The sequence below is a fragment of the Passer domesticus genome, chromosome 9, assembly GCF_036417665.1.
Source record: "Passer domesticus isolate bPasDom1 chromosome 9, bPasDom1.hap1, whole genome shotgun sequence".
Taxonomy (NCBI): domain Eukaryota; kingdom Metazoa; phylum Chordata; class Aves; order Passeriformes; family Passeridae; genus Passer; species Passer domesticus.
In genome coordinates this window covers 3,795,620-3,819,498 of record NC_087482.1, presented here as the reverse complement: position 1 = coordinate 3,819,498, position 23,879 = coordinate 3,795,620, and the positions used below count along the sequence as shown (strand labels likewise).

General features: G+C 52.2%; 1 long non-coding RNA gene across 2 annotated transcripts in view; it reads left to right on the top strand.

The window, feature by feature from the left end:
- The first annotated feature begins 7,791 nt into the window (after positions 1 to 7,791).
- The window catches only part of LOC135307046 (uncharacterized), a 177,661-nt gene continuing 161,573 nt past the window's right edge, over positions 7,792 to 23,879 (top strand). Inside the window, exons 1-3 of one of the 2 annotated variants that reach the window (XR_010367789.1) lie at positions 7,792 to 7,888; positions 7,976 to 8,077; positions 8,507 to 8,608. This is a non-coding gene — a long non-coding RNA (uncharacterized LOC135307046). Of the gene's footprint in view, positions 7,889 to 7,975; positions 8,078 to 8,506; positions 8,609 to 23,879 lie in introns of those variants that run through there. The other variant, XR_010367788.1, reaches the window with a different exon arrangement.

Below are 23,879 nucleotides of genomic sequence, written 5' to 3'. Positions count from 1 at the left end.
AAGCGGTCACCCCAGTGTCCAGGTGGCAGCAGCAGCAAAGCCCACCCAGCACCAGCACTGACTGAGCTCCATGCCCAGGAGGAGCTGTGGATGCCCACGGTGTGGGCAGGCAGAAGCCAGGCCGGGGCTGCTGTTGAAATGGAGGTTTTGGGCCGCTCACAGGCTCAACACAGTTGGCTGTGATTGGTCATCAAGTGAAAACAATCCACATGAACCAATGGAAGATGCACCTGTTGCATTCCACAGCAGCAGACAGTTATTGTTTACATTTCTTTCCTGAGGCCCTCAGCTCCTCATGAGGGGAAAAATCCCAGGAAAGGATTTTTAATAAAATATCATAGCTACAGATAACTGTTTTACTCATAACACCAGGAGAAGACCAGGGAATGCAGGTAGCCTAGACTAAGGAGCTCCTCTGTCTCCAAGCTGATCCAAGCCAACAGACCTACTCAGATAAGCACCAGGGGACCACAGTGCATGCACAAAGGAGAAAAGTTCAAAAGTTCAGTCATGAGGAAGACCACAGCCTTCGACCTCAGAGACCACCAAAGACCCCAGTGTGACCACCACAGGAAACAACGCGTGCCCAGAAGGCCGTGGATCTCATCGCCATGTGAGGGGAGGACAGGCGGGGCCAGGGGTTGAATGTGCATGACGAGATTGTGTAAGGTATTGCATATGGAACATGTTTGTGAACAAAGATGTGGCTCAGTCCAGGGCTCGGGGCACAAGTTTTCATGAGAGCCGTCTCGCTTGTGCCAGGCCCTGACACGCATACCCACTTCACAACTACATCAGGTTGTGGAGTGCCGCTATAGGACATGAAATAAAACAACGCAGACACGCATCTCTCCAAGGTAAAAAAGAAGGCAGTTTAATTTCTGACTCCAACATTTACAGATTTCCAAAAGTGACAGTGGGTTGGAGGGTGAAAGTGCCACCTCTCCAATGACACTGGACAAACCAACAGTCCATCAAATTTCTCCTCTGCAGAAAAGAATGCAAAACAATAAGTTATTTACATAAAGTGTTTGGGAAAGTTTGCTACAAGAATGTAAACATCAGAAGTCTTAGAAGAACATTAAAAACCAGGGCGACAGTGGAGTCTATTTATTCTGCAGATGGCTTCACTGTGACCAGCGGTGGGGCCCCGAGGGGATGGGGCAGCCCATGCTGAGCGTCCCTGGGCTGAGGGACATTTCCTTCCGTGGGATCATCTGGGCCCAGACCTCCTCCAGTGCCATGCCCAGGAAAAGAGGGAAGCCATCAAGAGTATCTCCAGGGACACAGCCTGACCAGCAATGTCAGCAGGCAAAACAAAGCTCCTCCCTAATTAACACACACTTGATAGGACCTAATTGATGGGCCATCACCAATGCAGGGTGCTGCACAGGGTCTGCTGCTCTCAGCCAGGGCCAGAAGGAAGGGAAGGGAAGGGAAGGGAAGGGAAGGGAAGGGAAGGGAAGGGAAGGGAAGGGAAGGGAAGGGAAGGGAAGGGAAGGGAAGGGAAGGGAAGGGAAGGGAAGGGAAGGGAAGGGAAGGGAAGGGAAGGGAAGGGAAGGGAAGGGAAGGGAAGGGAAGGGAAGGGAAGGGAAGGGAAGGGCTGTGTGGCCATGGGGTTCGACAGGGCTGGTGAGCAGCCCCAGAGACACAACAACCCAGGTGAAACCAGGCTTGTTTTCCAGGTCAAAACACTCGGCGTAGCTGGCCTGGACTTCCCTGTAAGGCACGTGGGGGCTTTGGAGTCCCCCTAAGGTGCATGAGGGGATGGGGTCCCTTGCGGCACACCCAGGGATATTTTAGGTTTCCTCTGAGGCATGGAGGGCACTGGGGTCCACTTCAAGTCATGCAAGGGATTTGGAATCCTGTGTGAGGCATGCAGAGGGTTTGGGATCTCTCCCAAGGTGTGCAGGGTGCTGGGATCTCTCCTGAGGCAAATGTCGGGGTTCTGGGGTCTCATTTCACATGTAGAAAGGGCTGTGGACTCTCGTAAGCGTGCAGGTGCTTTGTGTCCCTCCTGCTGCACGCAGTGGGGCTGGAGTGTCTGCTGAGGCACGCAGGGGACGGGGACCTCCGGCAGTCCCTCCCGGGCCCGTGCGGCTCTGGGCTGCCACGGCCCAGGGCCAGCCGCCGTGCCGGGATGGCGGTGGCGAGGCGCCAAGGCGGAGCTGCCCCGCCGGGTCACGCTGCACCGGCACGGCACGGGCGGTGCTGAGCGCCGGGCAGGCGGCACCGCCAGCCCAGGGGCCACAGCCCCGGCCCTGCCTCTTTTGGGGCCGGGCACAGACAGCCCCGCGGGACGGGCACCGCTCAGTGCCTGAGGGGACGGAACAGGTGCCAGAGGAGCCCCAGGAGCCCTGGACAGGGCCCTGGCGTTGCCCGCCCAGCTCCCCCGGGCCTGTGGCCATCCCGGGCAGCAGGGGCTCGCTCTGGGCTGCGCTCTCCCCGGCCAGCGGGGCTCCGGGCCAGCACCCGGCTCCTGCCACTGCCCTGAGAATGCTGACGGGCTTTCGGGGCAGAACTGACCTTGACAGGGACAGAATTCATAGGAGACTTGTTTTGGCCTTTTACAAGGTTAACTGAGAAACAACTTAAAATCCCAGGCTAAATCGTCTGCTTTAACGTGTGGGGATTCCTTTAAGACCCTTCCTAACTCCCGTGGTGCCGGGCCGGGCCGCGTCCCGGCGAGCTCCAACACCCAGCAGCTCGATGTATGCAGCACGGCTGGCACCAGGGAAACGAGTCAGTATCCCTACAGCTGCCCGCTCTGCCTGCAGGGCTGTCACACAACAGCAATGTTCCAGAAGGAACAGGCATTTTTACATCCTCACGACCGTGTGATCTTTGGTCCTGGTGGTGGATCAGAGAGAAAAGCCAAATGTGACAGACTAAACTTGACTGTAGGAGAGGGATGCCTCAGCAGAGGGTCTGGGGACCTGTGGTGCCAGCCAGTGGCCCGGCACTCGGACATAGCAGGAAGACCTGATATTATCACACTTCACCTGGGAGGGTAGAAAAGCTCAGGGGTTCTTTGTTCAAGGTCCCCCAGAGGCACCAGCTGAAGCCGCCACAGCTCCACCTTGATAAAAGTGTTTAAAAAGATCCAGAGGTCTGACACTCTGCTGTGGAGGACATTCCACATGTTATATTTGCCCAATTATCCAATCAAAAAAACCGAAAGAACAAACCCAAACAAAATGAAATGTAACAGCAATTTTAATTATGTAGCTTAATATATATACAATTGAATACACTCAAAATATTGACAATATAATTTGCTTTAAATGATGAATAATTTGTTTCTGATAATAGCGTATAAGCAAAAATAACCTCGCGGGGTATGCGTGGGGTAGGGGTGCAGGGCTTTTGGACCCCCGTCACCTCACGGACTAGCTTGTGAAGACAAAATTCCCCTTTTTATGCTGTATGTCATTACCATCTCCTCCCATTTTCGATTCGTCACACTTGTATCACTGCCCTCATCATCACCTTTACCACGCATGCTCCACACTTCTTTAAGTAAGTTGTACCACTCTTTGGGGATCTTCTTTGAGGAAGGCCTCTCCTCTTCCTCCATGGAGTCCTGGAGTTCATCTTTTGGATTACACATGCGCACCAAGCTGCTACAGTATAAGCCAATACTGTGTTCTAACATTAAAGCAGTGAATCTCATATAATCAACATTTGCCTGGTGTCTAACCAAATTCTCCTCTCTTCCAAGGAAATTTAGTCATAGTTATCTCTTGCTTCCTCCTGTTCTGAACATCTGCAGGAGAAGGTTGGTGGTGGACCCCTCCTCTCCCTTTCTTGCTTGGCATGACTCCTTTAACTGTTTTTTTATTTCCAAATATTAATTATCAATATTGATTACTGTTTCAATTTTGTCAGCATGAATCATATCTATTTACCACACACAGTTCTCATCTTTTGGGCATTTAGGAGCTTTTTATTTTGCTTTGCACCCAAGGAAAATATAGCCCCAAATGTGCACAAATAACTCCTTCAGCATGTCCTCCTTTTCAGCTGGTGTTTCCATTGTTCTCTGCTATCTTGTCCTCATCTTTCCACAATTCCTGTGTCTATTCAAGTCCAGCCTGGGACAGTGCACACATTTGCTTTAGTTCTGTAGTGATTTATGCCCAGCCATCCTGCCAACCACACCCATTTCAATGTTGCAACAACCTACCTCTGGGCTGCAGTATGTGAATCACATTCTGCTGTGTGAGATGGCAGAGGACCAGAGCAGGCACTGAAGAAGGGGCATTCGGTACATTAGTGAAGTGAGTGCTGGAACCTGGGCTAGCTCTTACAACTCCGGCACTACGGCAGGAGTCGGGAACTGCCTCGCTATGGGCATTTACCAGAGGCAGAACCTTTAGTGCCACTTGCTCTCCAGTGCCAGACACAAGCCACGACAGGGACGAGGCACAGGAGAAAGGAGGAGGCGTCCTGTCTTCAGGTTCTGCAAGGAACACCTTAGTCCAGGTGAAGAGAACAGGATGAAAAGCCCCTAGCTGTACTGCCCAAGGGGTTTTGTACACATACAAGTCATGGCGTGGATGCAAACAATGAACCAATAGGGAATGCTCAGGAGAGGAGTGAGGGGATTACATCAAGTGTCTGGGGCCAATTGGGGTAGGAGGGTGGAGAGGATGGGTCACAAGGGCCAATGGGGCTTCCAGGAGTAGGGGAATTCCAAAGGGGAGTTGCAGTCAGGGATTGGCCCAAAGGTTGGGGAACCAAGGGGCTGGGTTGCCTTGACAGGCAGGGAAAGAGCTGGAACAAGGGGTGGGGAAGGACACCAGGGACAGTTTGGAGGGAGGGTAAAACCCACAGGTGAACCAACTCAGGAAAAAAACGGGGGCACAACAGAGCCCTTAAACAAGACTTAAAATGAAATCAATAAAATAAATTTGAACTGCAACAATCAAGAGCATCTTGAGGGACGCAGCCTGACCAGCAATGTCAGCAGGCAAAAGAAAGGTTTTGCTGAGCAATGGCCCTTTGATGAAGCAAAACATTTACAGTCAGGGCAGTCCATTCATGCAGACGGGCGCACACTCTGGGGGTACAGCTGAGGCCATGAGGTCACAGCAGGGCTCCGGGGTCACAGCAGGCTGAGCTCTCAGCAGGCCCTGAGGTCACAGAGGCGCCAGAGGTGCCAGAGCCCCGTGGTTGCACAGCAGCACAAGGAGCCAGCAGTCAGTCCCTGAGCACAACTGTTGCGGCAGCAGCGGCGGTGGCAGCAGCGGTGCTGACGTTGGGACAGCGGTGTCGGGACAGCGGTGGCAGCAAGAGCTGCGGGACTGGCGGAGGACAAGGCAGCATGGCCCTTGCTCTGCGCCTCCTACTCCTGCTGCTCCTGGCCGTGGCCCTGCCTGCCAGGGCTGCCCAGGCTGCTCCGCTGCAAGCTCGGCGAGCAGGTGAGCCGGCAGCCTGGCTGCCCTTTCCCGGAACAGCGCTCCCTGCTCCCTGGGAAGCGCTGGGGATGGTTTTGCCCCGGGCTTTAGGGAGGGTTTCCTCTGTGGGAGGGAGAGAGACCCCACGGGCCCTGGGCTACTCCAGCCACCCTTCCAGGGATGCACAGGGCCTGCTAAGAGGTTGGAGAGTGACCAGGAGCCAGCCCAGAGCTCCCCAGGCCCCTGTGCAGCTTTGGCCATGTCCATTCACATCTGGCTCCCACAGCCTTACCCAACACCCCTGCATTGCCCAGTTCCCTGTGGCAGAAGGGGATCCCAGCACATCATGGAAATGGTTCTCATCTCTGCTCCCTTCTAGCCTGGAATCGTGACATGGGTTTTCAGGAAGTCCTCATGAAGCATGGTTTGAAGTTCCTGGAGGATGCTGGAGGTAAGTTTTCATTCTGCCTTTCCTGAGAGAATAATCAGGATCAGTTCAACAAAAGCTCACTTATTAACCAGTTCCCTTAACATAAACTTAAGGTTGAAAGAATCCGGAAACCTTGCCCTGCTCCCTTCTGGATCCCTGAGGGGTCCCACAGGATCACTGTCATTGGGAGGAAGGAGCATTTAGCTTTCAATCTTCCTCCCGTGTGCAGTGCCAGTGTGTCCTTCCGTGTGCTCTGTGCAGTCACAGAGAAGAGCAGAGAGGGAAGGGGCCGGGCCTAGGGCTGTGCCCCGGGGCTGAGCCTTGTGGGCAGCCTGAGGATCTCCTGCAGTGCCACGGGAGCTCTTCTGTCCTGCCTTTCTTTGCAGCTGAACCTGCTGGTGAAGGCCCCACATCCAGGACTGAGGCTCTGGGAGATGCTGACGGTAGGTCAAGGCCTTTCCCCTGGGAGAGCTGCCAGCTCAGAGCCCAAAGCTGGGCCAGGGAGGCAGCGCTGCAGGTGCCAGCACAGAACCATGCACGTGTGTGCCCGCGCCCTGCACGATCCCCTCACCGCTCCTGCTGCTCAGTGGTGCCCGTGCAGACCAGCAGAGATGGCAGAAGCTTCTGTGGCTGTTGAGTTACAGGTGTGTCTGCAGGGAGGAGATTCATACGTCCTTTGGTAGTTATTGCTGACAAGACCAGCTCCCATAGCAGGGGTGAGTAGTGTGTCCCTGCTGACACCACAAGTTGAGCCCTGCTTTTGTGGGATGCATTCCTGGGAAATGGAAGTATTTTTCTCTAAGGTTCTCCGATAGGGAAGATCCAAAACACAAGAGACAAGATATCCCTGGAACCATCCAAACAGACGAGGCAAGTGCTGAAGAAAATGCTGCAGGGAGGACAAGGTGGGTGCATTTGCTTCATGCTTCCCCTGGGATTCAGCAGCCGGGGGCTTTGGCTGCACATCTGAACGCATGGTTCCCGGCACAGCGGGATGGGATCCATGGCCCATTCCCAATGAGGAATGTTTCCATCTGATCCAGCTGTCTCTTTTTCATTCTCCAGAAATGAAAGGAGAGCCTGCGGAGAAAGAAGCATTTCCCGGAGGAAGCAGTGGTTCCGTGCCAGCCTCAGCTCCAGGAAGGGAGGCCATGCCAGGCACAGGCCCAGGAGGTAATTGCTGTGCCTCTGGGCCTGAGCCCTGCTGAGGCTTGAGCTGCCCTCTCTGCTGCTTGGCAGTGCGGGCACAGCCTGGACTAGAGCGGCACAGCCCAGGGGAATTATCCCGAGCAGGCTCAGGGCACTCGGGTCCTGAGCAGTCCTGCTGGGGTCCCTCCATGGGAGACATGTCCTGAAACCTGGCAGCGACTGCACGGGGTGCTCACGGTGGGGAAAGGACAGAGGGGGAGAGGAAGGCTCCAGTGTGTCCTGAGAGGGCCTGGCTGTTGGCCCTTGGGATCTGGGGGGTGTCCCAGCAGAAGGAGGGCAGGAGGGACAGAGGGAGGGAGGGATGGATACCTATATCACTGCCTGCTGCAGTTTTCCCCAGGGTTTTAGAGAGGATTTCCTCTGTGTCTGAGGGAGAGAACCCCGGGGCCCTGTGGTGCTCTAGCCACCCCTCCCAGGGATGTTGCTGAGGGCAGGGAAAGAGTGTGGAGGGTAATCAGGAGCCAGCCCAGAGCTCCCCAGGCCCCAACAGCTTTGGCCGTGTCCATTCATATCTGGCTCCCATGGCCTTAGCCGACCCCCTGGCAGTGCCCAGTTCCCTGTGCCAGAAGGGGATCCCAGCACACTCTGGAAAATGTTCTCATCTGTGATCCGTTCTAGATGAGGTGTCTGGGAGGGCTTCTCCATCAACTTGGATGAATAAAGTTTTGAAGCCCTTGGAGCCTCCTGCAGGTATGTTCTCAGTGTGCCACCAAGGAAGAATTGTAGACAAGTGGGCAGGCACCAGGTGACAGAAGCTTCTGTGGCTGTTGTGTTACAGATGTGTCTACAGGGAGGACTTCTCCAGCTCCTACCTTGGATGTTGCACTCAAGCCCAGCTCCCATCACAGGAGTGAGTAGTGTGTCCCTGATGACCCCACAGGCTGAGCCTTACTTTTGTAGGATCCATTCCAGGGAAATGGAAATATTTTTCTCTAAGGTACTCCAACAGGCAAAATCCAAGACACAACAGATAAGATATCCCTGGAACCATTCAAACAGATGAGGCAAGAGCTGAAGGAACCCCTGCAGACAAGAGAAGGTGGGTGCATTTCCCTCATGCTTCCCCTGGGAGTCAGCAGCCGGGGGCTTTGGCTGCACATCTGGACACGCCGTGCCCGGCACAGCGGGAAGGGATCCATGGCAGCCTCGCTGCCCCGCTGCTGCTTTCACGCCCTGCAGGGCTGTTTCCCAGCCTGGCCTGGCTGCAGCTTCTGGCCAGCCTCTGCAGGAAGGCATTTGGCATCAGCTGATAGGCAGCCCAAAAATTAACACACCCTGAAATCCCCCACAATATCCAGCCCTGCAGATTAGGAAAAGGGTGTCTGTTTGGAGCTGCAAGTGCTCTCATCATGCCACTGTAACCTGGCCATTTTCCTGCTCCATAAATTTCACAAATATTACCTCTGATGCCACCACCCAAGTGGGGAACAGCTCCATCTGATGCAGCTGTCTCCCTTCCTTTGTCAAGAGATGGACATAGTGCTTCAGTGGAAGGTGGCATTTCTTGAAGGAAGCACTCCATCTTCGGTGCCAGCCCCTGCTGCAGGAAGGAAGGCAAAGCCAGACACGGGCACAGGCACAGCAGGTAATTGCTGTGCCGGGCTCAGGCCTGGCCGGGGCTGTGTGGCAGCAGCTCTTCCCCCAGGGCCTGCCCTTGCCCGGCCCATCAGCAGCCAAAGCTGGAGGCGCCTCGGCTTCCAGGCCTCTGGAGCTGGTTCAGAGCCCCGGGGAAACGGGACTGCTGCAGCAACGTCCCTGGCGCTGCAGCTGCTGCGGAGCTGGCCCTGAGTGCCCAGAGGCCCAAGGCACAGGAGCAGCCCCGAGCGGGAGCCCTGCCGCCAGCCCAGGGCCAGAGCCAGCCCTGGCACACAATGGAAACAGTTCTCATCTTGGTTTGCTTCCAGACTGGGATGCTGGGAAGGATTCTCCATTAGCCTGGCGCTCTGAAGTTGTGAAGCACTCTGAGCATTCTGCAGGTATGTTCTCACTGTCCCACCAAGGCGTAATGTTTGACTGACTGGTAAGAACCAGGTGACAGAAGCTTCTGTGGCTGTTGTGTTACAGGCGTGTCTGCAGGGACGACCTCACCAACTCCTACCTTGGATGCTGCACAAAAGGCCAGCTCCCATGGCAGGGGTGAGTAGTGTGTCCCTGCTGACCCCTCTGGCTGAGCCCTGCTTTTGTGGGGTCCATTGCTGGGAAATGGAACTACTTTCTCTTAAGGTCCTCCGACAGGAGAGACCAAAGACATGGCAGGCAAGAAATTCCAGGACCCATTAGAAGTCATGTGGCAAATGCTGAAGGAATGTCTGCAGAGAAGACAAGGTGGGTGCATTTCCCTCATGCTGCTCCTGGGACTCAGCAGCCGGGGGCTTTGGCTGCACATCTGGACACGCCGTGCCCGGCACAGCTGGAATGGATCCATGGCAGCCTCGCTGCCCCGCTGCTGCTTTCACACCCTGCAGGGCTGTTTCCCAGCCTGGCCTGGCTGCAGCTTCTGCCCAGCCTCTGCAGGAAGGCATTTGGCATCAGCTGACAGGCAGCCCCAATTGCACCACAGGCCATGCCCACCCTCAGATCCCCTGCAATTTCCTGGTGTCCAGGCAGATCAGATGTTGGGGCTGTTTGGGGAAGGAGGCAGCCTTGGCTTGTTCCAAAATCCTGGGTGTTTTCTGATCCTTATGCATTCCATTCACAAGTGATGCTTCCTGAAGTTATCACCTTCCCCATTCCCAGTCAGGAATGTTTTCATCTGATCCAGCTGTCTCTTTTCCATTCTCCAGAAATGAAAGGAGAGCCTGTGCAGAAGGAAGCATTTGCCGGAGGAAGCAGTGGTTGCATGCCAGCCTCTGCTGCAGGAAGGGAGGCCATGCCAGGCACAGGCACAGGAGGTAATTGCCGTGCCTCTGGGCCTGAGCCCTGCTGAGGCTTGAGCTGCCCTCTCTGCTGCTTGGCAGTGCGGGCACAGCCTGGACTAGAGCAGCACAGCCCAGGGGAATTATCCCGAGCAGGCTCAGGGCACTGAGCAGTCCTGCTGGGGTCCCTCCATGGGAGACATGTCCTGAAACCTGGCAGTGACTGCACGGGGTGCCCACGGTGGGGAAAGGACAGAGGGGGAGAGCAAGGCTCCAGTGTGTCCTGAGAGGGCCTGGCTGTTTGCCCTTGGGATCTGGGAGCTGTCCCAGCAGAAGCATGGCAGGAGGGACAGAGGGACGGAGGGATGGATAGCTGTGGCACTGCCTGCTGCAGTTTTCCCCAGGGGTTTTGCGAGGATTTCTTTTGTATGTGAAGAAGAGAGCCCCGGGGCTCTGTGGTGCTCTAGCCACCCCTCCCAGGGATGTTGCTGAGGGCAGGGAAAGAGTGTGGAGAGTGACCAGGAGGCAGCCCAGAGCTCCCCAGGCCCCTGGGCAGCTTTGGCCATGTCTATTCACATCTGGCTCCCACGGTCTTACCCGACACCCTGGCAGTGCCCAGTTCCCTGTGCCAGAAGGGGATCCCAGAATGCCACTGATATCGTTCTGATCTCTGATCCCTTCAAGACTGGAATCATGACTTGGATTTTTTGGAAGCCCTGCTGGAAAATGGCTTGAAATTCCTGGAGGATGCTGGAGGCTATTCCTCCGTGTGCCTTTCTTGACAGAATAATCAGGATCAATGTGACAAGAGCTCACTCATAAGCCATTTCCCTTAACATTATTTAAGGGCTGAAGGATTCTGAAAATCTTGCCCTGCTCCCTTCTGGAGCCCTGAGGAGTCGCACAGTATCACTGTCAGTGGGAGGATCTAGAATTTAGCTTTCAATCTTCCTCCAGTGTGCAATGCCAGTGTGTCCTTCCATGTGCTCTGTGCAGCCACAGTGAAGAGCAGAGAGGGAAGGGGCCGGGCCTAGGGCTGTGCCCCGGGGCTGAGCCTTGTGGGCAGCCTGAGGATCTCCTGCACTGCCACGGGAGCTCTTCTGTCCTGCCTTTCTTTGCAGCTGAACCTGCCGGTGAAGGCCCCACATCCAGGACTGAGGCTCTGGGAGATGCTGACGGTAAGTCAAGGCCTTTCCCCTGGGAGAGCTGCCAGCTCAGAGCCCAAAGCTGGGCCAGGGAGGCAGCGCTGCAGGTGCCAGCACAGAACCATGCACGTGTGTGCCCTCGCCCTGCACGATCCCCTCACCGCTCCTGCGGCTCAGTGGTGCCCGTACAGATCAGCAGAGATGGCAGAAGCTTCTGTGGCTGTTGAGTTACAGGTGTGTCTGCAGGGAGGACTTCTCAAGCTCCAGGGCTGGATGCTTGGCCCCAACCCAGCTCCCATGGCAGGGGTGAGTAGTGGGTCCCTGCTAACCACACAGGCTGAGCCCCGCTTTTGTGGGACCCATTCCTGGGAAATGGAACTACTTTTTCTTAAGGTCCTCCAAAAGGGAAGACCCAAGATACTGCAGCCAAAATGTCTCATGAGGCAGATGAATTCCTGAGAGAAACACAGAAGGAAGCACCCCGAGGACAAGGTGGGTGCATTTCCCTCATGCTTTCCCTGGGAGTCAGCAGCCGGGGGCTTTGGCTGCACATCTGGACACGCCGTGCCCGGCACAGCAGGAAGGGATCCATGGCAGCCTCGCTGCCCCGCTGCTGCTTTCACGCCCTGCAGGGCTGTTTCCCATCCTGGCCTGGCTGCAGCTTCTGCCCAGCCTCTGCAGGATGGAATTTGGCATCAGCTGATAGGGTGCCTCAACTGTACTGTGGGCCTGAGATCCCCTGCCATTTCCCAGTGTCTGAGAAGATCAGGCGGTGTAGCTGTTTGCTCATGGGAGTGCACTGGCCTAGCCCCAATTACCTGGGCTTTTTCCTGATCTTTACCTGTGACTTTGACAAGCATTTCCTGATGAAGATGACACATCCCCAGTGGGAATGTTTCCATTTGATCCAGTTGTCCCTTTTTTTCTTTTTCAAGTGATGGACCAAAAGGCTGTTCAGGAGGAGGAACACTCAGGGAGAAGCAGTGGCTCATTGGCAGCCCCTGCTGCAGGAAGGAAGGCGATGCCAGACACGGGCACAGGCACAGCAGGTAATTGCTGTGCCAGGCTCAGCCCTGGCCGGGGCTGTGTGGCAGCAGCTCTTCCCCCAGGGCTGCCCTTGCCCGGCCCGGCAGCAGCCAAAGCTGGAGGCGCCTGGGCTTCCAGGCCTCTGGAGCTGGTTCAGAGCCCCGAGGAAATGGGACTGGTGCAGCAACGTCCCTGGCGCTGCAGCTGCTGCAGAGCTGGCCCTGAGTGCCCAGAGGCCCAAGGCACAGGAGCAGCCCCGAGCGGGAGCCCAGCCGCCAGCCCAGGGCCAGAGCCAGCCCTGGCTCCAGACTGGGCAGGGGCTGCGCTGGGTCCTGACAGGGCCTGAGCCTGTCCCCTGGGGCTGGGGGAGCTGTCACGGGGCAGGGAGGGCCAGGGCTGGCAGTGGCTGCTCAGGGATGGCTTTGGCCCGTGTCCCTGGCAGCAGCCACTGCCCAAGCAGCTGCGCTGCCCCTGGGCTCTCCTCCCGGCCTGCTGGGCTTTGTTGGCTGGCGCAGCCTGTGCCAAGGGCCGGCAAGGTGCCTGCAGGCCCCAGCTCTGGGGGAAACAGAGTACGTCCTGCCCGTATCCACCGTGCTGCCAGCTCAGCAGTGCAGCACAGCACGGGCTCACGCTCCCCATCGCTCCCACAGATGTAGCCGGCACCACAAGACCTGTTCCCAATGCCCAGGATGGCCTCGGAAGGGGCTTCTGTCAGGGAACCGACTGCTGGCTAGTGTTTCTGGCAGGCATGCTTTATTTGGAGCTTGTCTTCCTATTCTGCTGCTTTGGAATCTGGTATTCCTGGAACAGAAAACAGTGAGTGTTTTATTGCCCGCCCCCTCCAACAGCTTATTTTCAAAGTCCAGCATGGACAGGGAGCATTCCCATTGAGGCTGCAGTGGAGTTGTGGCCAGCCCATGATTGTCCAAAAAACTCTGCTGAGGGTTCTGCTGCTGCCCAGTGCTTCCATTGGCCTCTCAATTGCTGGGCCTTTTCCTGGGGGCCCCGCTGGGGCTGCAGCCAGTGCTGGCTCCCACTGAGGCTGCCTGGCCAAGAGCAGCCCCAGGGGCACGGGGCAGAGGCAGAGGGAGGTGGGGAGGAGAAAGAGGAGGGCCGAGGTTGCCCTTGAAAGGCAGAGGCGCTCTGGGGCCCGCTCCTGGCCAGGGACCCTGCCCAGAGCCGTGCCCTGCTGGCCGGGGCCTTGAGGGGCAGCTGTCCAGCTGGGCCCGGCTGTGCCAGCAGCTCCAGCCGTGCTGGGGAGCCTTGCCAGCTCTGGGCCCTGCTGTGCACGAGGGTCCCTGTGTGCCACGGGCAGCTGGGGCCTCAGCCACCTCCTCTCTGCACAGGAGCACCTCGGGACAGGAGTTGAAAGACGGTGGCTGCACCTGACACCCAGACAGCGTGAGCAGCTCCTCCAGCAGCAGGAACGGCCCGGACAGCCCTCTCAAGTGTTCTGTGAAGAGGACCCCAGAACAACCAACTACGAGGGAACCTCCTTTTACCCCGTAGATCCCACTGCCACCTGCTCTCCCCATGGGCCTCCCCAAGCTGCCTTCATCCCTTTTTTTATCTTTGTCTGTCCCATCCCAGCCAACTCGAGTACCTCTAGGGACCCCAGGAGCAGCCTAGCACCTTCCAGCCCCTCCTCAGACCAACACATCCCTTCCTCTGCCCCTGAGCCCCCCGGCCTTGCCCTCTAGGAATCACTGAAGGTGACACCCCACCCCACCCCACCCCCCCCGCTTGCAGGGTAGGCAATGGCCCATTCTTCTGTTTAAATAAAGAGAAGGATCTTTGTTCTGGTTGGAAAGCAAAACCAGTGAGAGACTCCAAGTCAGAAATACAATTTATTAGAAAAAGGGAAAAAAATCAAAACACATGCAATGATACAAAAAAAAAACCACTGACAGGCTCAGAATACAGCCTGCTGACACCCTGCTAGTTAGGGTGGTGGTAGCAGTCCAGCTGAAATGGCCTTGTGGAAGTGGTGATCCTGTAGAAACAATCTGGTAGCTCTCATCCTCTGGAAAAGCAGTGGGTAAGGGCGGCGGTTCCTCTGGGAATCCAGTGGAAAGACTGCTTGTTGTGTCCCAAAACCCAGATTATATCCAGCTGGGGATGCTTAGCTCCTCCCCCATGGGCAGAGCATCTCACAGTGGGCTGATATCATTCTGCCTCATGCTGTGGGTCCTTGATTAGCCATAAAACAGAAATGGCTCTGGGAGGGAGTTATCTCTGAGTCATGTGGCAAGACATTGATGGGCCCATTAACAGGAGATAAGGAAGAAACAATGCCCCTCCTGGTTTCAGCAGCTCTTGAGGATGGCATTAGAATACATCTTTACACTGCAACCTAGGACAAGTGGTCACCCCAGTGTCCAGGTGGCAGCAGCAGCAAAGCCCACCCAGCCCCAGCACTGACTGAGCTCCATGCCCAGGAGGAGCCGTGGATGCCCATGGTGTGGGCAGGCAGAAGCCAGGCCGGGCCTGCTGTTGAAATGGAGGTTTTTGGGCTGGTTCAATTAAGTTAGCAATATATGGACTAAGCATGTAAATATTAAATTGTAGAATTATGTGTTGAATTTTAACCTTTTACTTAAGAAACCTCTGCCATGGTACAAAGGGCATAGGAAAATGCAAATTTCTGAAGCTTCTTGCTATGAAGGACAATACCAGTGTCATAAATAGGGCAGGAGATCTTTCTCCTTTTTAATGCCTTTATTAAAAAAATTCAGCTCAGGTTGTGGGAAACGACAGGTCACCCGCACCCCCGCTGCTCCCAGGAGTGGCACGGAGGAAGAGGATGATGCAGCTGTGCCCGCTGGTATGCAGGCAGAGCTGGGGCTTCCATCCTCGAGGGAGTAGTGGGAATTCTGCTTCTTTGGTCTAACATTCCAGGTCCTCTTTCTTGCTGACATCCTTTCAGGTTAGGGTGAAAAGTGAAAAGGATTTTAGCAGATACTAAGGATTAAGTTCCTCACCTTTAGACATTACTTAGGTTTCATAATTCCATGTTGGCTTGTTGTTTTTAGGAGTTTTTTTCCTGGAAAATTGCAAACTTTGGTGAAATGCATTCTCATCTGCATACTAGCTCTGATGTCACCCCCCCCACCCTGCTATCTGCAGGCTCTGGGGAAGCAGCAGGGGGACAATTGCGCTTGATTTCTAACCATTAACAGGTAATTGAAGAAAAACTATTAACAAGAGGTGATTGCAACATGAAGCTATCAACAACAAATAGTCAACATTTCAAATCACAACAACTGGCCCAACCTGTTTAACTTTGCAGCCTTAAAAAAAAATGCATAATTTGCTGGGGCGAACACCCCAGGTGTGGAGACACGAGGCTTGACTCCATTTCAGAAGGCTGATTTATTATATATTCTATTAAAATACTACAGTAAAACTGTACTAAAACAACAGAGAGGAAAAAATGACCAGAAGGCTACAAAGAAGAAGAACAGAATGGAATGCATAACAAAAATCTTGTGACTGCTCACAGGCTCAACACAGTTGGCTGTGATTGGTCATCAAATGAAAACAATCCACATGGAGCAATGGAAGATGCACCTGTTGCATTCCACAGCAGCAGATAGTTATTGTTTGCATTTCTTTCCTGGGGCCCTCAGCTCCTCAGGAGGGGAAAAATCCTAGGAAAGGATTTTTAATAAAATATCATAGCTACAGATAACTTTTTTACTCATAAGACCAGGAGAAGACCAGGGAATTCAGGAAACCTAGACTAAGGAGCTCCTCTGTCTCCAAGCTGATGGACAGAAGTGGTATGTATTCCTTTCCTTTTTTTAGGGTTGGCTACTGATAAGTCGCACAAGAGACGCCTTTGTGTGCAGTTTTGCACAAGCAGTTTGCAAGCAATCGTCTGCCGGGGAGTGGCCGGTGGCGGGGGGTCCCCAGCTGACAGAGCAGCTGGCGGAGCGTTGGTTTGAACTGTGATTGTGTATGGTTATCACGTCTGGACGGGCGTGCTTGCGTGTGTGAGTGAACGGTGAAACACGCTGCGGGGAGTGAGGTCTTGGTTTAGTTTCTCTGGTAACTGTGGTTTTTCAAAGAACATTTCCAGGGCGCCGGGTCGCCGTGAGCGTGGCGCAGGTCGGCGCGGCGGGCAGAGGCGGCGCAAAGCCGGGACAGCGGCCGCCAGCCGGCAGCGCCTGGGAGAGCAAGCAGCGCATGCCCAGCGCAGGCAGCCCCTGGCCGGCAGCACATGCGTGGTGCAGGGCGGCTCTAACGAGCGGGGCCAGCGCGGTGCAGGGCCATGAGCCGGGCCTTGCCAAATTGCTCTCGGCGCAACGGGCCGACAGCACGGCTGGCAGGCACTCGGGGCATAAGCCGCGGTTTGTAGGGTTGCTCTGAACACCGCTAGCTGATAGCACAGCTAGCAGGAGCACGGCACAAGTCGGCATTTGCAAGCAAGCGCCGCTGGTTGGTAAGGGGCAGGAACCACCTGAAGGCAGCCAGCAAGCCCGCCTGGGCTAAGAGTTAAGTGTTTGCAGTGTGGTAACACTGCCCTTCAGTCTTGACAGCTGTTACTAGGAGAGCCTTTGCATTAAGGGTTTTGCTGCTTTTTGTGGTTTTTTTTTTTTTTTTTCTACAAGCTGAAATAAATGGGCAGGAGATCTTTCTCCTCTTTAACGCCGTTATTTAAAAGGATCAGCTCAGGTTGAGAGCAATCGACGGATCATGCCCACGCCGCCGTTGCTCCCAGAAGTGGCACAGAGGAGGAGGGTGATGCAGCTTTGTCTGCTGGTCTGCAGGCAGAGCTGGGGATTCCATCCTCACGAGAGATTAGGAGATTCCACCTTTTTGGTCCACCACCTTGGTTCCTCTCTCTAGTCAACATTCTTTCCGGTTAGGGTGAGAAGCAAAAAGGATCCAAGCAGGCACTGGACTATGCTCCCATCCTTAGACATCACCTACGTACCCATAGTTCTATGTTGGCTCATTGTTTTTAGGGGTTTTCCTGGAAAACTGCAAAATTTGGTGCAATGCATTTGCCATCTGCATACTCGCTCTGATGCCACTCCCATTCTCCTGGTACTCGTAGGGTCCCGGCGTCCCTCCCTGGCAAGCCTCAGGGGGACAATGGTTAATCACCAACCATTAACAGGTAATTGAAGAAGAACTCTTAACAATGAAGCTAACTTAACAGCAACTGGTCCAACTTGTTTTAACTCTGCAATCTGAAAAAAAAATAGATAACAATTTATTCATAACGCAAGCCAGAGGTGATTTGCCCACAGTGGCTGCCTAACTTCAAGCCTGGGCTGGGAGAGCCCGGCCTCCGAGACATGCTCTACGCAGGTGGTTTCAGCTTGAACCCAGTCAGTCTCTTCATCCGTCAGGGGCTGGGTAGTCATAGAATGGGAGGACGGAGGGAGAGACAGAGTGTTCTTGGGAGGGATATACCGCAGTTCAACACGTTGCTATAGAGCCTTTGACTGGGAACACCCCGCAGCTGAAAGAGTGCTTAGAAACGCCTTGACCTGGGGGCTTGAAGGGGTGATTCCTTGTTTTGTGTGCAGACTGACAGCTTTTCACTGGGAGCCAGACTGGCACACAGCTTGGGTTCTCCTTCAGTGCAGAAAGTGTCAGAGGAGGTGGTATTGTGTTTCATATAGACAGAGACCTGCATGCCGTGCATGTACCCCTGAACTGCCAAGATACTATAACCAAGAGGTACATGCAAGGTGTGAAATAGTGAATTTAATCTGTGGAAAAAGTCACCTAGACCCTGAGACATGGGAAGACATCTTTGAAGAGGACTGGGAAAGGATAAAGGAGTGGCACAGCTGTATCAAAAGGAAGGATTAAGGAATTTTTTTTCTTTTCTTTTCTCCCCAGTGGTTTGGATTGTACCCTTAGGAGTTTGTAACTTTGTGTGGGACTGAGCAAACAAGAAACAAGTAAAAGTTAATGGTGGATTGTTATATATTAATTATTAAATTAATTTGTATTTAATGTTAATAACATTTAATTATTTGAAGTATTATTGATTGTTAAATTGGTTATAAATATTTCTGTACATTGATTATTTGATTAATTATTACTTTTTAAAAATAACTCAGAAGAAGGGGAAAAAAGGAGTTTTGATTTGAGACTCACATCTGGACATTTGGAAATGAGTAAACTAAAGCTTGCTCTAAAAAGACATCATGGGAACAAGGCAGAGTAAGGAAGTACCTAAAGCCAGCCCATTAGGGTGTGTCTTAGCACACTGGAGAGAAATAGCAGGCAAAGGGGGCAGGCAAAATTTTAAACAAGCCTAATTATATATTGCTCCCATTGGTGGCAATTATATCACCTGGAGGATGGGGCAAGGTGGCCTCCTACAGGTACATTGGAATAGAATACCCTGTTACAGCTAATGTTGTTTCCATAGAGGGAAGGAAATGGAAGGAGGTTTCTTATTGTGATATGTTTTTCCTCCCTCCAAAATAACCCTGATTGGCAAAGGGACTGTGGCATCAGAGCCCCCTCTGACCCCCTCGTTTTGGCTCTTGAAAGAGAAAACAGAAGCAAAATGGGAGAACTCAAATGGGGCTGCTCGGCCTGTAGCATAAGACAGAGATGCAGCAGGACAGATAAAGTTTATCGCACAGCACTAGAGGAACAAGAACAAGACCTAGCTGACCTATTTAGCCCTCACTTGGGAGGGCAGGGAGGAAGTGGTGGAGACTTGGGCGGGGCTCCATCTACACCACCTACACCTTCTACACCACCTACACCAGCTAGTCAACCTCTTCCACTATTCCTCCTACTCCTACTCCTCCTCCTTTGGAGAAGACACCAGCTCCAACCCCTCTAGGCAGCCCAATAGCATCCCGAACCAGAGGACAAATACTGCAGGCCCCTTTGCAGGTGACAGTAAAACCAGGCAGAGAAAAGATATTAGTTAAGGTGCCCTTTTCCACCCTTGATTTGGAAGCTTGGAAAAGGATTGCAGGAAATTACCAAAATCACCCAATAAACATTGCTAAACATCTAGGATACATTATGAAGCAGCACAATCCAGACTGGGGTGATATTCAATTGTTATTAGACACATTCACTGAAACAGAAAGCTAGATGGTTTTAAAGACAGCTGGGAACCAGGTAGCAGACCACTTTAGACAACAACCAGGGGATCTAAAGGAACATTTTCCACTTCAGGACCCAGGCTGGAACCTGAACCAACCAGTACAAAGACAGAGGCTAAAAAATTATCAGGATTGGCTTCTATTGGGAGTGGAAAGAGCAACACTTGAAACTATAAATTGGTCAGCTTTATATGCTATTAAACAGGCACCCTCAGAATCCCCCAGAGAGTTCCTAGACCACCTGAGAAACACAATGCGACGCTATGCACCACTGGACCCTGCATCTGATCTGGGGATATGCTGGAACCCAGGACACCCCTCTGGGTGCCCTGGATGACACGTGCCCCTGGCAGAGGGCTGGGGAATCCTGGCAGGAAGCCAGAGACACTTGGGATTTTGATCTTAACCCATGGAGCAAATTACCAACCTTGTGTGAAGAATCACAAGTCACAGAAGTTTAAGTGGAGTGATAATGAATTAATCCTAGGGTGAAAAGTGGAATTTCAGGGATTTTACTAGAGGGGGTCTAGGAGGCAAGATGGAGGGATTTGGGCGTTGTCCTATTTTTCTTCCTTCTTCTTCCTAGCTTCCATCTTCTTGGTGATGGTGGCACATTTGGATTGGTTTAGACTAGAAGTAGACAGTCTAACAGAGGTGATAGGTATTGGAAAATAATGACAAATAAAGTACATGTAATTCCTCGTATAAAATGTAGACACCAGCCCAGGGGCGGGCAGCGTGCCCATGACAGACCTGCAGATCAGACCTCTGCAGGTCTGAAAAAGAATGGTTTAGATAAGAGACAATAAACAACCTTGTGAACCAGAGCTGAAGAATTCTGACTCTTTCTTCCACCGTCGGGCTGGGAAAAAAGAACTCTCGGGGGGGGTCATCCTGACTGCAGGAAACCCGAGAGGGATACAACAAGTAATTAATCTATTTTTGGGACAGTCCAAGGGGGATATTTGGTGCAAACTCTAAAAAGTCTGAGAAGAAGATATACGGAATTTAGAAACTTATTGGAGGAGGCTTGGTGAGTCTTTAGCAACAGAGAAGATGGGGATAAACAAGGGATGAAAAACTTAATAGCAATAGTGCAGGAGGAACGGAAAGAAAGACTTGAAAGCGGGCAGGGAGCACCCAGGCAAGGCCCTCCTCGATCCGGCAGAAATCAATGTGCAAACTGTAAGAAACAGAGCCATTGGAAGAAGGACTGTCCAGAGCAGAAAGAGAATGGTGAAGGGAATCAAAGGAGAGGAGGGGTGGTTGCCCATGTGCAAGAGGATTAGGGGGGACTGGAGGAGACTACCCCAGCAGGCTCTCTGGTTGTAAAACTAAAGCTGGGAGAAATGGAAAATGAAGGGAAATTCCTAGTCAACCTTTAGAAGCGAGTACCTTCCTGGGGCAAGGTACTCAGTTCTAAATACAGCCTTGATGCCCGTAGGCGATGATTATGCTACAGTTACGGGAGCGACTGGCCAAACTGAAAAGGCATTTGTCTTTAGGCCACTAAAATACAAACTGGGAAAGCAGTGGGGGATCTACAAAATTCTATATATGCCCAACTCCCCTGAGCAACTTCTGCACAGAGATTTGCTGGGACAATGACAGCCAACTATTGCGTTCAAAAATGGGGAAATGATCAAAAGTATGTAGAAATATTGAGTTTGATATTAACCACTAGTCAAGTCACAAGGGAAACTGAAATCGATGAAGACGTAATGAATCAGGTGTTCCCTGGGGTATGGGCCTCTGATGTATCAGGGAGAGCAAAAAATGCTCCGCCTGTTCAGATCAGACTAGAAGAGGGAATGCAACCTGGCAGAGTTAAACAGTATCCTCTGAGGAAGGAAGATAAGGAAGGAATTAGCCCAGTAATTGAGAAGTTTTTGCATCTAGTATTATTAAAAGAATGTCAATCTGATTTTAATGCCCCTATCCTACCAGCCAGCAAACCTGATGAGTCATACAGGTTAGTACAGGATCTGCAAGCCATGAACAAGATAACTGAGGATTTGTATCCTGTGGTGGCCAATCCCTACACGATATTAAATTGCTTAACACCTGAACTAACTTGGTTTACCGTTTCAGGTTTAAAAGATGCCTTCTTTTGCCTTCCTATCCACCTAGCCAGCCAGAAAATTTTTGCATTTGAATGGGAAAGTCCTAAAAGTGGGCAAAGAATTCAACTTACATGGACAGTACCCCCACAGAGATTTAAAAACTCACCCACTTTCTTTGGAGAAAAACTTGCAAAGGAATTAGAGGCCTGGGAAGCCCCTCCAGAGGAAGCGAAGCTGCTACAAAGATGACATCCTCATAGCCACACGGACAAGTGAAGCATGCGTGGCCTGGACAGTAAGCCTCTTGAACTTTCTGGGACTCCAAGGGTGCCGGGTATCAAAGAAAAAGGCTCAAGCAGTAAAACAGAAATTAACTTATCTGGGATACAAAGTCAGTACTGGACAATGTACCCTGGGCCAAAGCCGGAAGGAAGCAATATGCCAGACCCCAAAACCTCAGACTGCAAAAGAACTAGGAACTTTCCTGGCGATGACGAGGTGGTGCAGGTTATGGATCTGTTACTATGGACTGTTTGTTAAGCCCTTATATGAACTTATTGCAACTGAAAGCAGGGAAATCCAATGGACAGAGGAAGCTATGCAGGCCTTCCACCAGCTGAAAAAAGCCCTCATGTCAGCTCCAGCTCTGGGATTGCCAGACGTGAGTAAGCCTTTCCTCTTGTTCTCCAATGAGAAGCAAGGAATGGCCTTGGGAATATTAGCACAGGACCTCGGCCTGTACCGGAGACCAGTTGCTTACTTCTCTAAGCAATTGGATGCAGCAGCTAAAGGCTGGCCTGGATGCCTCAGAGCTGCTGCAGGAGTTGTACTGAATATCCAAGAGGTAAGTCAATTCAGCCTGGGCCACAAAATGACTGTGCCAGTGTCTCACACGGTGTCTGCAGTGCTGGAGGTGAAAGGCGGACATTGGCTTTTCCCACAACGATTTCAGAAATACCAAGCTATTATGGTGGAGCAAGATGCTGTGGACATTGTGGTGACTAATAGTGTCAATCCAGCCTCCTTCCTCAGTGGAAACCAAGGGGAGCCAGTGGAGCATGACCGCCTGGAGGTACCCCCGGTACTCGGGGTACAGGGCTCGATGCATCAGTACATGATGTGCAGGCTGGAGACTATGTATATGTTAAGTCTCTTACAGAGAAGGCCCTGCAACCACAATGGGAGGGACCATACCAAGTGCTCCTTACTACCTTCACTGCAATCAAGACTAAGGAACAAAGTGCTTGGATCCACCACAGCCGTGTTAAGAAAGCTCCAGAAGCCCCTTGGAGAATAACACCGGGTGATGGTAAACTGAAACTGAAACTTACCCTCACAAAATGAATGCATCATGGTGGGTGGGGATTTGTGCTGAAGTGTTGTTTACAATCATCGCTGTCATCCAAAAATTAGAAAGTACTCCTAGCCAGAACAATGCTGAATGGCCTTGGTCCCAAGCCCTTACTCAATAGACCGGATCCATGGGTAAACCTTCCCATTTAAAAGGTTTAAACCTAACAACTGTGGTCATGTGCAAAAAGCAAATATAAAAAACACTGCAGTGGCAGAAACAGAGGTTGTGGTGACTTCAAGGGACCATGGGGGAGGTAATTAAGATAGGGTGTAGAATGATTAATGGGACTACCTATAGTAAAGCAACCCAAATCAGTGTAAATAAGCACTGGAAGATTTGCAATCATCCAAATGAATTGGACTGTTGGCACAACTTCACATTAAGACAAACTGTTGACATGGTTTGCTTCTGGGCCTGCAACATTATTGGGCTGTCTTTCAAATTTAAAATAAATGCTATAGCTAAGCCTGTTACAACCCACCCCAGCACTCAAGCACAAACCCAAAATATGCCATTTAAGCTTGAACCTAGAGTTTATGAAATTGGCCCATACATAATAAGGAATATGGGTCAACAACAACTGTTATTTAATCCAGAATTATGACATGTCAAACTGTTAATGCAAACTACTATCTCGACAGTTCAGCCAGCTTGTTCCTCCTTCATAAGGTCATCCTTCAAGGGATGGACAAGATGGCTACAAAAACAAGCGCACTTCAGAGACAGAATGCAAAGGGATTTAACCAAGATGTTAGGGACTGGGCTAGGGGTTTTGAATAGGATTGACTCAGAAATATTAATGAACAAATTAGCTGTAGCAGCTAGCCATCCAATAAAATTAAAACAGCCTTTACAGTCATCTCTTTTGGCATTGGGAAATAGTCAGTGGCAAGTCTCGAGGGTGCTGCCGAAATGGAGAGATATGGAAGATCAAGACCATAGCTTGCTAGCAGACACATTAAAGGGGGCACAGGATAACATATCTTTAGCCCTCAGCTATATGCAAACACAATTATGGGTACAGTCAACAGCTGCTTTAATCATAAGAGAAGGAAGTGAAGGGCACTTTCCAACTGAAGTGCAAAAGGTTTTCTGGGGCAGTGCTACAGACATTGAGAAAGATTCACAGTCTTGGTGGACCATGGTAATTTTACATATAATCCCCCCACTAACACAGCTCCAGCCTTCGTGCTCACTCTGCATAATGGCACAGTTCACGCTATTCACGCCATTGCTGCCTTAGGGCTCAGTCACGAGCAGCCAGCATTATACCCCTCAGAATACAGGGTATGGGCTTGGAAAAT